General features: G+C 34.4%; 1 pseudogene; it reads right to left on the bottom strand.

Moving 5' to 3' along the window:
- Positions 1-14,048: 14,048 nt before the first annotated feature.
- On the bottom strand, positions 14,049-14,184 carry LOC145296543 (U2 spliceosomal RNA; annotated as a pseudogene).
- Positions 14,185-15,664: the final 1,480 nt, after the last annotated feature.

Raw genomic sequence — 15,664 nt, forward strand, 5'->3', positions numbered from 1 at the left:
TAAATAGAGATGAAAATTATGTTCATATATATATATATATATATATATATAAATATATATATATATATATATATATATATATATATATATATATATATATATATATATATATATATAGTTTATTGACTTGTCTGAAGTGTGGCTATTTTGGAATATTTCCGAATGACATAAATTTTTAGATTTTCGAATGGTTACGAAACAATTGTAATGAATATGAAAATACACAATATGATGCTATCATTTTTTAAATTATTTTTTATGTGTTGATTTTGTGAAAATATTACATATATATATGTGTGTATATATATATTGAATTGAGAAGTATGTATATGTGTATAAGTGCATGCGTGCGTGTGTGTGCGTGTGTGTTACATCTTGTTGACGAACGAGAAACAAAGAATCAAAAGATACTGGGGATGGTAAAAGAGCAACACAAAAAATTACCAAAAGACAACAGAGGAATAAGAGAAAAAAAGATGACGAAAAATGATTGTGCGTAATTTTAGCTTCCAGTATAAAGAATTAATTCAAGTTTATTTGCCACGTGACACCGCTGTTCGCTACGTCCGCCTGCTTCGCACGGCACTGATTTTCTCCGGTCCAGGCATAAAATCTGATGGTACTGATAATTAGATTTCTTCATCCCATGGATTGTGACATTGATACGACAGAGAGAGAGAGAGAGAGAGAGAGAGAGAGAGAGGGGGGGGAGAGAGGGAGGGAGAGAAAGAGAAAGAAAGAAAGAGAGAAGGCCATCAAGTATTTCCTCCTATAACGGACAACACGCTCTGGAACATATAAATATCTGTGCGTGAGGTCACCAAGCTAATTAAGAACCTTGATTCCAGTAAAGCAACTGGTCCTGACGGAATTCAAATCATTGTGCTGAAAAAGCTTCAACCAGAACTTGCTCCCATACTTACAAAACTGTTTAAGCGTTGCCTTAAAGAGAAGTGCTTTCCAACACCCTGTTCGATAAGGTTTGGCATAAAGCCTACTTCACAAGATTTCCAGCTACAGTATAACTGGAAATGTTTTCTCAATTATTAAATCATTTCTCTCTGATAGGCTCATAAGAGTAGTGGTTGATGGGCAGAAATCAGAGGCCCACATTATTAATGCTGGAGTCCCTCAGGGGTCCATCCTAGGCCCAACTCTCTTCCTGGTCTACATCAATGATCTCCCAAAACACATACTTAAATCATTCGTTGACATCTATGCTGAAAACACGACCATCTATGGCAACACATCAAAGGCCGTAAATGACAAAGTTCTCTCAGATTCTCTCTCCTTTGATCTATAGCGCGTGGTACAGTAGGGGAGGAGGTGGCTGATTACTTTTAATGCATCAAAACCAAGCTCCTATCTTTGCACCATCAACGCTCTGATCATCAATTGTCACAAGGCAAATGTGGTAATGAGTTACCTTAGCGAGCAAGATCTAAAAATTATGGATTGGCCACCGCAAAGTCCTGATATAAATCCAATAGAAAGTATTCGGAAGATCTTGAGAGTGAAAGTTATGGAAAGAAATCCCACTAACACGGAGGATTTGTGGGTGAAGCTTCAAGAAGAATGGTCTAAAATTAGTATCGAGGATTGTCAACAACTGATTCGTTCTTGTAGTCGTATATGTGCAACTACCACTGAGAGCAAGAACTCATTTACTAAATATTGATTGTACATGTATTTTTAATGTTTTTCGGTTGTTTACATTGTTTTTCTCATTTTGTCCCTTACTTTTGGACGTTTCTATTTTGAAAATAAATAAATAATTGTTATAATTCTTTTTCTATCCTTTGCAAATGATTCAAATTTTAGTATGTTCTTATGGATGATAACGACTACTAGTTGTTAAAATTTCAGCCTTTCGCAGTTGTTATTTCATATAAATATTAGGTTTTAAAATGTTGTCCCTTAGTTTTGGACGCTACTCTCTCTCTCTCTCTCTCTCTCTCTCTCTCTCTATATATATATATATATATATATATATATATATATATAGAGAGAGAGAGAGAGAGAGAGAGAGAGAGAGAGAGAAAGAGAAAGGAAACAATATAAATAGACGTCTGCATATATGCATATATATATATATATATATATATATATATATATATATATATATACTTACGTGTGTGTATGTGTGTGCGTGAGAGAGAGAGGGAGAAAAAGAGAGAGAGAGAGAGAGGGGGGGGATAGGGAAAGAAAAATAAGAAGGAAAAAGAGTAATATGATTAAAACAGGGATGAGGTTGAGGAAAAGCGATATGATTGATGCCCTCACAATTTCCTTCGCTGGACACGTGCCCGATATCGAAGATAATATGGGCGCCCGCCATAAAAAAGTAACATCGTCCGTTCTGTATTCTCTTAATATCTGTGTGAGAAACGGCGATAAAATACTCTCGCCACCTAGCGTTGAATCGTTGTACGACAGACTGACCACAATACGAATGCGCTAAAAAAAAATCAGAAGCGCTTCATAGTCTTGAATAATGTTTCGAACTTTTATATTTTGGGATGTGTCTACACTTCTTCATTATGGGCGCTGTCCGTCTGTCCGTCGGCCTGTCAGTCTTGATTTTTTTATTAGTAGAAGAGTTCCGTTGAATACTGGCCATCAGCCACCGAAAAAAACAGACTAAATATGAATTCTATTAAAAAGCTAGTTAGTCCTTATTTAAGTATGTGGTGTAAGATTCTGCATTTGATACGACAGATGGAAAGGGATATATATATATATATATATATATATATATATATATATATATATATATATATATATATATATATGTGTGTAGTTATGTATGTATGTATGTATGTATGTATGTATGTATGTGTGTGTGTATGCGTGTGTGTGTGCGCGCGTGTGTGTGTGAGTGACTATAATGCTCCTTATCTTGAGTTGAGCATATTGGGAAGTGATACACAAGGTACCATTGACGTATTAAGCGAATCGAGCTTAGGTATTCGGACAATGTCAAAACATCGTTAATTCACTGTCCGCATAGCACCTTCTTGTTGGCGCAATGGTTCAAACCCTTGACTCTCGTACGGGCGGTCAGGTTTCGATCCGTGCTTGAGGTAGTTGCTTGTCTAGCCGCACTGATAAGCTGTGATACAAACAGTACTGTATGTGGATGACTATATATATATATATATATATATATATATATATATATATATATATATATATATATATATAATCTTTAGAATGTGAGAGAATATATAATATAATATTATATATTCTCTCACTTACTTACTGATTTTTCGCCAGGTTAGCGTGTCGTGATTGCATCGTTCTTACAGGTATAAAATTCCTACTTGTGAAACATCGGCTTTGGTTATAGCTGGTTGCGATGACCACGTCCCTTGTTCGGTATGAGGTAGGTTCTTTCCACTATCGGATCTATGCTTTCCACTGTCGGGTTACTTGATCTGTGTAAGTTGATAGGCATATTTGTGTGTGTCGCGTGTTTGCTCAGTTGGTAGAGTGCTCGCCTCGCATGCAAGAGGCTCGGGTTTCAAATCCCGAGTCCGGATGTTTCTAACTAAATGAGGGCGAAACTCGAGTCTTGAACTTCCTGTTTGTTGTCTTTCTTGGCTCTTTTGAATTGCAATGTTGTCTGCATGCATACACTAGTGTTTCATCCTTTCGAGAATCATCAATGCAGAGAGTTACGATTACAGCGGGTCGAGATATTCGAACCCAGAAAAGATAACCCCGCCGACTGTGTTGGCTTTGCTAATAGCAATCATGCTACTAAAACTATGGAAACGGATCAAATCGAAAATTTTTGGTGGTCAGAGTAAAGGGTGGCAGGGAACTTCAATCGGTGGAAGACTCCCATCAGAGACAGGAAACGGAATCAGAGACGTAGTAATCAAACGATGATTTAAAAACTTGGTAAAGATTACAGACAGGAATAGCGCAAATACTACTCTGAAACTTCTGTTGGTCTCAACCTGAATCGTAAGATTACATAATGCCATACTTTCTTTCGACATGGATTACATAGTGCCGTACTTTCTGTCGACATGCCTTACATAGTGCCGTACTTTCTTTCGACATGGATTACATAGTGCCGTACTTTCTTTCGATATGGATTACATAGTGCCGTACTTTCTTTCGATATGGGTAACACAGATAAAATTAGAGACGGAACTTGGTACAAAGTTAAAAGTATGGGTTGCACGATAGACAACATCATATACGGAAAATAAAAGAATAACGAGGCAGTATCCGTTCCAAACCCGAACCTTACTTCGACATATACGTCGACAACGGACAATGCATAGCATACGGTAACCTGGCAGATATTACGAAAATACCAAACGATAATTTCAAAGAGATTAAATCGATGTCGGGAAACGACGCGGAATTGCCGAAATATAAATACAGTTACGGTGCACCTAACCACCTGAAAAACGAGCTACCGAATACAGGAAGCATATCAGCAGTAAACATAAGCACTAAAGTGAAGGCGAACTTACTACACGACTGAAGAGAAATGCCAAACAAGAGACAATTAAGACAGGGAGTCACATTCACGCACGCATGGAGAAACCACTCGTTGGTAAGAAAGCCCCTCACAAATATCATGATTCAGAGTAACTACGTCATACCAGATTCGATGTTGAGCACTCTGAATCTACTGTTGAACAATGTACAGAAAAGAAACTCCAGCAATTGTGACCCGTCCTTGGTAGGTCAGCAAGGTTTCTTAGCGTGGCAGCATCCGTCAATCGATTTGGTTGGTCTTAATTTCACGATCGGGTTGATATGTCGTTGTTTCGTCGATCTGTCGCGCTAAAAGGAAAGCAATTTCATGCACACAAAAGAAAGACAAACTCAGTTCTCTATTCTACTTATTAAATTCAAGATAAGATATACCGATATATATATATATATATATATATATATATATATATATATATATATATAAAGTCCGTAGTTAAAAATAGGTTAATTTCTCTCGGTATCGCGGTGGAATGATGCGGAAAGTGCTTGATTCTCTCCAAACTCAGCTCAATTCTCTAACTGCTCGTTTTGACGCTGGAACCCGTTCATATACTCAGGTAAGAGGTGAGTCGGGGTCGCTTCCTGGACCAATCGCCTTTAGTTACGTCATCCCTAGGGGAGGGTTGCTCGTCCCCGCGTGCACCATGTGTACCTGTGGTCATGCCTCGAAAAGGTCAATTACATGACTTCGGAGGTCGCGGGCATTGTACTCAAACTATAAACATCCTTAATTTGAATCCTGAGTCATTCCATTTTCGGAGTAAAATTTACAAAAAAAAAATTATATTGTCAACGATTTTCATAACAATGAAAATCACAATCCAATCTTTCAGCAAGGTCTGTTGCCGTCGCCTGGGTACGCCAAGGATAATTATAGAACAAAAAGAACAAGGACTTACATCTGCCTGGCTTCTCCAGCATCTCGGGAGTCTTGACTCCCCCCTCGTGGGGAGCCCAATCGCCCCCTTGGGACGGTCACGTCACACACTTGGGACAGCGGAATCGACGTAAGCACGGCGCGAAAATATTGCACGGTCGTAAATGACTGCGTAAGTAAACTAGAATGTAAGGGGCCGAGAAAACGAATGCGTACCAAAACGCAGGAAGACCTGGTGCTAACTGAAGTATCTCACGTAGCATTCGATCAGCAGAAAGCTAGAAAAACTCACACTACGGGTATATAAAAAATAAACAAGAAAACAACAGTCGCTACTGGAAAGATACGACCAAACGTCCGGAGCCGTAACGGTTAACAATCGAACAGTTTTAAACAAGGTTCAATGCACAAACGAGGAGGCGCCGGAGCTGATACTGATACACGTACCACCCTACCTACAACCCAATTTATCCACGGAAACGTTATACTTCACTTTCGAGATGACCTACATGATCGAGCTGGAAATATACTGCGAATGACTGTTTATGTTGGACTTGAAGACAACCAAGTATTATTCAGCTGGGCAACAGGCAGACGGAAGAGAGTTCCACAGGCGTGCAGTTCTATGAAAGAAACATTATTCATGGAATTTACGTTTTCATTTAGGCAGAGTTAAAGAGTTAGGAAAGTTATTGACAGTGGTTTCAGCTAGTCGGGTGTTTATCAAGAAAGATTGGCGCGGGGGACCAGAGATTAGAGCTCAGACGAGCAGTTGTCGTGGAAATAACTATAAAACAAGGACAGGCTGGAAACATCCCTTCTGTGGGAAAGAGGTTGCAGGGAAGAGAAAAGGGCATCCTTCACTAAGTTACGAAGTCTATTTTGAACTCTGTCAAGGCAAGATAAGCTGCTTCTAGCAGCTCCTGCCCAGATTTGGCAACAGTACTTCATCCTTGGACGTACTTGGCTTTTGTATAGATAGAGAATTGTGTCAGCAGTGAGATATCTTCTGGAGTGGTAGAAGGATTCCACCATTCTTCCAGCGACCTTGGCAAGAGATTTTATGTACGTGTTCGATTTCAGATCAGAAGTAAAGGGCAAGCCCAGAAGCTTGTCAAAACATGAAGCTTCTCTAAGACGAGAGCCCTCCATTTCAATTGATGGGAATCAGAGCGTTGATGATGTAAAGATAAGAGCTTGGATTTAGATGCATTAAAAGTAACCAGCCATCTCTTCCCCCATTGTACCACGCGCTCAAGATCAGAGGAAAGAGAATCAGAGGGGACTTGGTCATGTTATAAGAAGTCAAATAAAAGTAACGGCAGCTTTTACCGCTTGTTTCATGTTTTAAAGAAATTCTCTACCAGATTTGTGTTTCCGATATTTTTTTTAACTTTGTGTAAAATTCGCAAATTTGTTTTTATCTCGTATTTTCGCGCTCGTTCGTCACTCCCGCGCGTTTTGTTCTAGTTTTTCAAAGTTTTAATGCAAACTTGTTTCATTTTTTTCCCTCGCTCCTACTTTTGTTTGCGCTTTCTCATCTCGACGCCATTTTTGTTTTTCCACTTTTTTTCTCACCGATGCCTTTTTCCCCGCCAATCTAGTCACGTGTTCTATTTGTTTGTAAAAGTGTTTCAAAATCGTTTCTTTTTCGTGTTTATTTTCTTAAGCATACTTTTAACTCTTCCTTTCAATTCATCAGTGCAACTTGTTTCATCTTTCCTTGCTTTAAGTCATTTCTTATTTTCATCGTAATTATTCGTTGATCATTTTCTTAGTTTCGATTTTGAGTTTATTTTTGTCAAAGCAACCGTAAATTTGGTTTAGTATATAACATTGTTTTTTTTTGCGCCTATTCTTGTAAATGTTATTTGTTTCTTGTTTGTATTCTGAGATGATGATGATGATTATTTTTATTATCAATAATATTTTTTATTAATATTATAGTTGTTATTATTATTATACTTTTTCATTTTCTTCTTCTTCGTCCTATTATTATTATTATCATTATTGTTATTATTATTATTATTATTATTATTATTATTATTATTATTATTAAAACTATTATTTTTATTTACTAGTATTGATTTATTCATTTTAATTCTTATTCAGTTTCTCATTATTTCTTATTATTTTTTGTTCATTACTATTTATTATTTATTATTTATCATTTATTATTTATTATTTATTATTTAATATCATTTATTATTCTGTATTATTTATAATACTTAATAAATTAATATTATTTATTTATTATTATAATTATTATTTAAAACAAATTATTATTATTAATTTATTACTGTTACTTATTTATTATTATTTATTTTTATTAAGAATTATTATTGCCATAATTTATCATCGTTATTATTATTCATTATAATTATTTATTTATTTTTTATAATTATTATTATTTGTTAATATCCTTATCTATTATTATTATTTGTAATGATTATTATATATCATTATTTTAATTTATTGTTCATTATTATTATTAATTATTATTCATTATTATTGTTTATTAGTATACCTATTTTTCATTTAATATTATAATTTATTATTATAATGTATATGTTATTAATTATTGTTATTGATAATGTTTATTGTTGCAATAATTATCATTTCTTATTAAGTATTATTATTAATTATGTATATTCTTTTTATATATTATTATTCATTATTATAATTATAAATTATTAATTTATTATTAATTTTTATTATTATTTATTTATTTTTTCATTTATTATTATATAATGTCACTATAATTATTTTTTATATCTTATTTAGTTATTTTATTTATTAGTATTATGATGTTTGATTTTTTATTTATTATTATTATATTATTAATGTTTATTATTACTTATTATTTATTATTATTTGTTATACCATTATTATTTATTGTATATTGTTATTTATTTATTATTATTTATTATTTAAATCTAATTAATTAATTATTATTAATGATAATAGTTTATTATTATTATTTGTTCGTATTATTTTAAACAGTTATTATTATTATTAATTTGTTATTGTTAATCTTATTATTTAATTTTATTATTATTATTTTTATTATTTATTTAAAATAATAATTTGTTAATAATATTATTAATAAGATTCTTAATTTGATTGATTGATTATTATTATTATTAATTTGTTACATCTATAATTATTTTATTAATATTAATTCATTATTATTATTATTAGTAGTAGTAGTAGTAGTAGTATCACTATTATTATTATTATTATTAATTTGTTACATCTATTATTATTTTATTAATATTAATTCATTATTATTATTATTATTGTTATTATTATTATTATTATTATTATTATTATTATTATTATTATTATTGATGGCTACCTTTTCTTCTTGCTCTTATTTCTTCTTCTTCTTCTTCTTCTTCTTCTTCTTCCTCCTCCTCTATTCCCCCCTTTTCTTCTACTCATACCTTTGTTCTTTTTTCTTTTTCTTTTCGTTTTCATCGTCTTTTCTTTCTTTCTTTTTATCTTTTAGTCTTCATTTCTGTTTCATTGTTGTTTATTTCAATATCATTATTATTATTAATATTATTTTTCGTATTATTATATATTATTAGTATTAATATCAGTATTATTTGTTTTGAATATTATTCATTATTATTTATTATTACTATTTTTACATGGGAATCACCACTTGTCAAGACCAAGAGACCACTCGAAGATAAGGGTTAATATTATTCATTATTATTTATTATTATTTATTATTATTATTATTATTATTATTATTATTATTATGGTTATTTATTTATAACATTATTTATTTTTTATTATCATGATTTATGTATTATTTTTTCTTCTACTTTTTACATGGAAATCACCACTTGTCAAGTCTAAGAGACCACTTGAGGATAAGGGTTAATGGGTATACATTAATCAATGGGATTATTGCGAAACAATCATAAGTAGTGGGAATTTTGTAAATTGGATTACTTAGGGGGAGGGTTCATCAAGAATTTGTTTACGTTGGACTTGAAGACAATCAGATTGTAATCAGCTGGAAAGCAGGCAAACGGAACAGAGTTGCACGGTTGTTCAAAGCAGCTAGGAAAGAAGCTTTGTTCATGGAATCTACATTTAGGTTTAGGCACAGATAAAGAGTGTGGGGAATTATTGATAGTGGTTTTAGCTAGACGAGTGTTTTTCGTGAAAGTTTAGCGAGGGGGAACCATAGATTGAAGCTCAGCTGAGCATTTGCCATGAAAATAGCGATAAAGCAGAGACAGGCTAGCAACATCTCTTCTGTGGGAAAGAGTTTGCAGGGAAGAGAAAAGGGCATCCCCACTAAGCTCCGAAGTTTATTTTGAACTCTGTCAAGGCGGTATAAGCTGCTTCCAGTAGCTCCTGCCCAGATGTGGCAACAGTACTCCATCATTGGCCGTACCTGGCTTTTATATAGGCAGAGACTTGCATCAGGAGTGAGATATCTATTGGAACGGTAGAAGGAGTCTACCATTTTCCAGCGACCTTGGCAACGGATTTGATATACGTGTTCCATTTCAGATCAGAAGTAAATGTCAAGCACAGAAGCTTGTCAAAACATGGAGCCTCACCAAAACGAGAGCCATTCGTTTCAATTAATGCCAAATGGGGATCAGAGCGGTGATTATGTAAAGATAGGTACTTGGATATAGAGGCTTTAAAAGTAATCAGCCAACGCTTTGCCCATCGTACCACGTGCTCAATATCAGAGGAGAGAGAGAGAGAGAGAGAGAGTAAGAGAGAACGGGCATTTACGGTCTTTGATGTATTATATGTATAGATAGCAGTGTCGCCAGCATAAATGTCAACGAATGATCATAGGATGTTATTTGGAAGATCATTAATGTAGATCAGGAAGAGAGTTGGGCGCAAAATGGACCCCTGAGGGACTCCAGCATTAATACTGTGAGCTTATGATTTCTGCCCATTAACCACTACTGTTATGAACCTATCCGACAGAAATGATTTAATAATTGAGAAAACATTTCCGGCTATACCGTAGGTGAAGATTTTAAGAAGAAAGCTTTTTTTTGCCATAACCTATCAAAGGCCTTTGATATGTCAAGAGCAATAGCCCTAAAAATTATTATTATTTATTTTCTTCTTATTCGTTTTATTATTTCTTCTTGTTTTTATTATTATTCGTGGTATAATTTACTCTACTTTTCTTCTTCTTCTTCTTCTTCTTCTTCTTCTTCTTCTTCTTCTTCTTCTTCTTAATATTATCTATATATTAATACGATAGCGTGCGTGTTCTTTTGTGTGTCAAGATTTCCGGCAAATTTCATTGGCTGAAACTTAATTCCAGAATATACATTAATTACAGAATACACATTTACGAACGCTCCAAGCAGCATTAGCGTGTTCTCACCGCTTTATTTGTTTTTAATACTATAAAATTTAGGGTTTTACCTTTCTAGTAAATGCAAACGTTAAGAAGCAATTGATTTTAAGTTATTCCGTAGTAAAAAAACGATAACACAAATCTCTCGGCCAGCGGACGCTATAAGTTTTTTTCTAATTTAAAATATGTGGGACAAAAATCAATGTATCACTGCAGTTCTATACTTTTTAATTGTTTGAGAGAGCGAGCTAGAGAGAGAGAGAGAGAGAGAGAGAGAGAGAGAGAGAGAGAGAGAGAGAGAGAGGGGGGCGGGGCTACTACTACATGTTCAAGTAAACAAAAAACTTGAACTTCATAAAAAGCCTTGACCTTGCTAACCAAAAAAGCGACACGTTATGAGCGAAACAAAACTGGTTTTGTACATAAAATATTTTTATAAAAACATTAAACCTAAATAAAGAATATATATATATATATATATGTATATATATATATATATATATGTATATATATATTAAATGACAGGTCCTTTTTCTAAATAAATTATTTTTATAACAACATTCTTTTAACTAAAATAGTTTCATGAAAAACTGTTTTTAGTACATAAAATATTTTAATCGAGCGTGTGTGTTATTTTCTTTGTCACATTCATTTTTTTTTTCTTCCGAGCGTCTATCGTTTAATTGTTATGCCTTTCAATTTCTTGTAATAAATAATTTTACCAAGAATTCTTCATTAGTTTTGGTTTCGGTTTCGATTATAGCTGAAAGAACTCAAGTTATATATACATACATTCTTTTTTTCTTAAGTTTTGGTTTCGGCTTTGACCCAAGTCATATGGATATATTTTTTTATTTTTGAAACCACAAGTTTATAATATATAAGAATGGATAAAAAATTGAGTCTTATAGTAATATATACGAAATCTGCATAAATTAAAATATAATATTTAAGTATATTTTACGACCAGGCTATTCCCGGCGTCCCTGCTAGCTTAGATAAATACTTTTGCAGTTTCAACAAAAGAGCTACAATAATATCAGGGTGTCTCCATTTACGCTGAACATCCACAAAAATGCCAACATCAACATATGAAAAAGGCTCACAGTAGAATTTTAGTTAGCCAATAAGCATTCTAGTATCCACCGCGCCCTTCCTATCAGCCAATAAGAATGCATTTATCGGACAAATGCCTATTTGACCTCTGGTTGACCTGTTCCTTTGTGTGTGCTCGATTTAGCCTGGATATTTAGCTTCTTGATCTGTTTTAAATCTAGGTTAGTGTTTTATTTTTTATTAATGTTAGTTTATATCTAAATATATATATGTGTACACACATATATGCACACATATATATATAAATATACACATATATATATATACATATATGTGTGATCGTTGATATATATTCATGTTTATTTATAAGTTTTTATTTCGGTTTCGATTCAAGCTAATGCATCCAAGTCATATGGATATTTTTTTTTTATTTAACTCTATAATAATATAAACGAAATCTGCAAGAATTAAAATATCATACTTAAGCGTACTTTTCGACTGGGATCCACGTTCGTGCTAGCTTGAATAAATACTTTTGCAGTTTTAACAAAAGAGCTACAATCTGTGGCCTTTTGATACTGCAAGCAAAGACCATATGTGGGGGAAACCCCATATATAAGACCTTGGTCAATGTAGGGGCAACCCTTCATACCAATTGTCACTATCCAGCTCCCCTACTTCCCGGGGAGTTGGTCACCATTTCCCCTTCACTCCTCACATTAAAAATCGGCCTTATGCCTAATTTGCTCGGTGGGGGAGCAAATAAATACCATTTTTGGCCTTTTAGCCAAGATCAGAGTGTAGTATCTGTTCTTCAGATGCGGCACTTCCATTTCTCGTTCTCTTTTTGTGGAGGAGAAATCCTTCACGACTGAGACAATTTTTATTTTTGTACCTCTTCTCCACGTTAAAACACGACCCTGGTGTCTAACTCTGTCCCGTGGGGAGGCATTGTAAATAGCTACAATATCAGAGCGTCTCCATTTCCACTGAACATCTACAAAATGCCAACAACAATATATTACATATGGATGAGTCCCTGTGGGATTTCATAAGGTCCCGCTAGTTATTATTATTATTATTATTATTATTATTATTATTATTATTGCTTTTATTCTTATTATTATTATTCTCGTTCTTCTTCTTCTTCTTATTATTATTATTATCATCATCATCATCATCATCATCATCATCATCATCATCATCATCATCATCATCATCATCATCATTATTGTTATTATTATTATTATTATTATTATTATTATTGCTTTTATTCTTATTATTCTTATTCTCGTTCTTCTTCTTCTTATTATTATTATCATCATCATCATCATCATCATCATCATCATTATTATTATTGTTATTATTATTATTGTTATTATAGTTATTATTATGTTTATTATCATTATTCTTATTATCATTTTTATTCTGATTGTCGTTATTATTATTATTATTATTATTATTATTATTATTATTATTATTATTATTATTATTCATATATTGATTCATTTTAATTGCATCAAACTTTGCCTCCATTTTAGTCTTTCAGTATGAACATGTACAAACACGTATGGATAAAAACAAATTTTGACAGAAGCCAAAATGTTTTTTTTTAATTCGCAAATTCTTCGATAAATCTAACACACACAACATTTTTCTGTCTTTTTCGTTCAATATTGCATTCTGTCTGGTTCACAGAATTTTCTAAAGTGAGGTTTGTGAGTGTAGTCGATGGGGGTGGGGCATTGTACTTAATCCCCTTCTGAAAAGTTTCTGCGTTCCTCTGCCAGACTCCATTACCTCATCATTGATAGGAGATTTATCAAGGCAGTGGCCATCGCTTCCCTTCCAATTCCCATTGCCTGGAAGTGGGTATCTAGTTAACCAAATGGATGAAGTTGCAGACTATGGAATCAACAACTGCGTTACATTACTAACTGAAACCATTAAGAACAAGGCCGATATTCATTAGTCGCGGGCTCTCGTGTAATGAATGAATGTGTGAATGTAGGATCGACATGAAATTCTTAAAGATAAACTAAAATGACCGTAAAATGGACTGAAATTATTTAAATGAATAAAAAGTAAATGACTTAGAATGACTTTAATGAACTTAAGAATGAATTGAATGATCTTAAGAATGACTTGAATGCTTAAAAATAACTGAAAACCTTCAAAAACAACTTGAATGATCTGGAGAATGACTTGAATGGCTTTGAGACTTACTGGTTGTAAAGTGGGTGATCATTTTATATTAAATTAATACAGAAAAGTGATCCCGACTTTATATCACAAAGTTACAAACATAAGTACAGGATGTAGTAAGAAAGATACTACACTTTGATCTTAGCCAAAAGGCCAAGAAAAGGGTATTTATTTACTCCCCCATCGAGCAAATTAGGCATTAGGCCGATTTCTAATGGGGAGTAGGGGAGTTGGATAGTGACAATTGGTATGAAGGGTTGCCCCTACATTGACCAATAACTTATATGTGGGGTTGGTATTTATTTGCTCCCCCACCTAGCAAATTAGGCAAAAGGCCGATCTTTAATGTTAGGAGTGAAGGGGAAATGGGACCAACTTCCCGGGAAGTAGGGGAGTTGGATAGTGACAATTGGTGTGAAGGGTTTCCCCTACATTGACCAAGGTCTTATATGTGGGGTTGCCCCCACATATGGTCTTTGCTTGTAGTATCTGCCGGAACAGATGGTATTTATTTGCTCCCCCACCGAGCAAATTAGGCACAAGACCGATTTTTAATGTGAGGAGTGAAGGGAGGGGGAAGGGAAAATGGGGACCAGCTCCCGAGAGGTGGGAAATGGGAGCTGGTTAAAGGTCAGGCATGTGGGGTTGCCCCCACATCTGGTCTTTGCTAGTCATAGCTAGTCATAGCTAGTCATAGCTTGCAGTATCTGCCGGAACAGATGGTATTTATTTGCTCCCCTACCGAGCAAATTAGGCACAAGGCCGATTTTTCATGTGAGGAGTGAAGGGGAAATGGGGACCAACTCCCCGGGGAGGAGGGGAGCTGGATAGTGACAATTGGTATGAAGGGTTGCCCCTACATTGACCAAGGTCTTATATGTGGAGTTGCCCCCACATATGGTCTTTGCTGTCAGTATCTGCCGGAACAGATACTACACTTTGATCCCGGCCCGAAGGCCAAGAAAAGCGTATTTATTTGCTCCCCCACCGAGCAAATTAGGCACATGGCCGAACTTTAATGTTAGGAGTGAAGGGGAAATGGGGACCAAGTCCCCGGAGAGTAGGGGAGCTGAATAGTGACAATTGGTATGAAGGGTTGCCCCTACATTGACCAAGGTCTTATATGTGGGGTTGTGTTTATTTGCTTCCCCACTGAGCAAATTAGGCACAAGGCCGGGTTTTAATGTAGAGAGAGAGGGAGGGGTGAAGGAAAAGGGGACCAGCTCCCGATGGGTGGGAAATGGGAGCTGGATAGTAATAATTGGTATGTAGGGTTGCCCCTACATTGACCAAGGTCTGATATGTGAGGTTACCCCCACATATGGTCTTTGCTTGCAGTATCTGCCGGAACAGATACTACACTTTGATATGGGCCAAAAGCCAAGAAAATAGTATTTATTTGCTCCCCCATATTTTGTAACAGTATTTATGCCCCGCCCTGTATTTGTTATGAAAAGGGACAGACCCCAGTAAGTAAGAAAGCAAAACTGGATGAGTTTGAAAATGATATTAGGAAAAGGCTAGAATCGAACCCAGTATGCAAGTGTTAAAAGATAATGGATATTGAAATCCTAGGAATTCAGAACGATTGTCATTGTTCTCGCAAATAACTAAATATTATTTATGTCAGAGATAGAGCGATTGTC

This window comes from Euprymna scolopes, chromosome 16, assembly GCF_053919585.1.
Source record: "Euprymna scolopes isolate OS-2025 chromosome 16, ASM5391958v1, whole genome shotgun sequence".
Taxonomy (NCBI): domain Eukaryota; kingdom Metazoa; phylum Mollusca; class Cephalopoda; order Sepiida; family Sepiolidae; genus Euprymna; species Euprymna scolopes.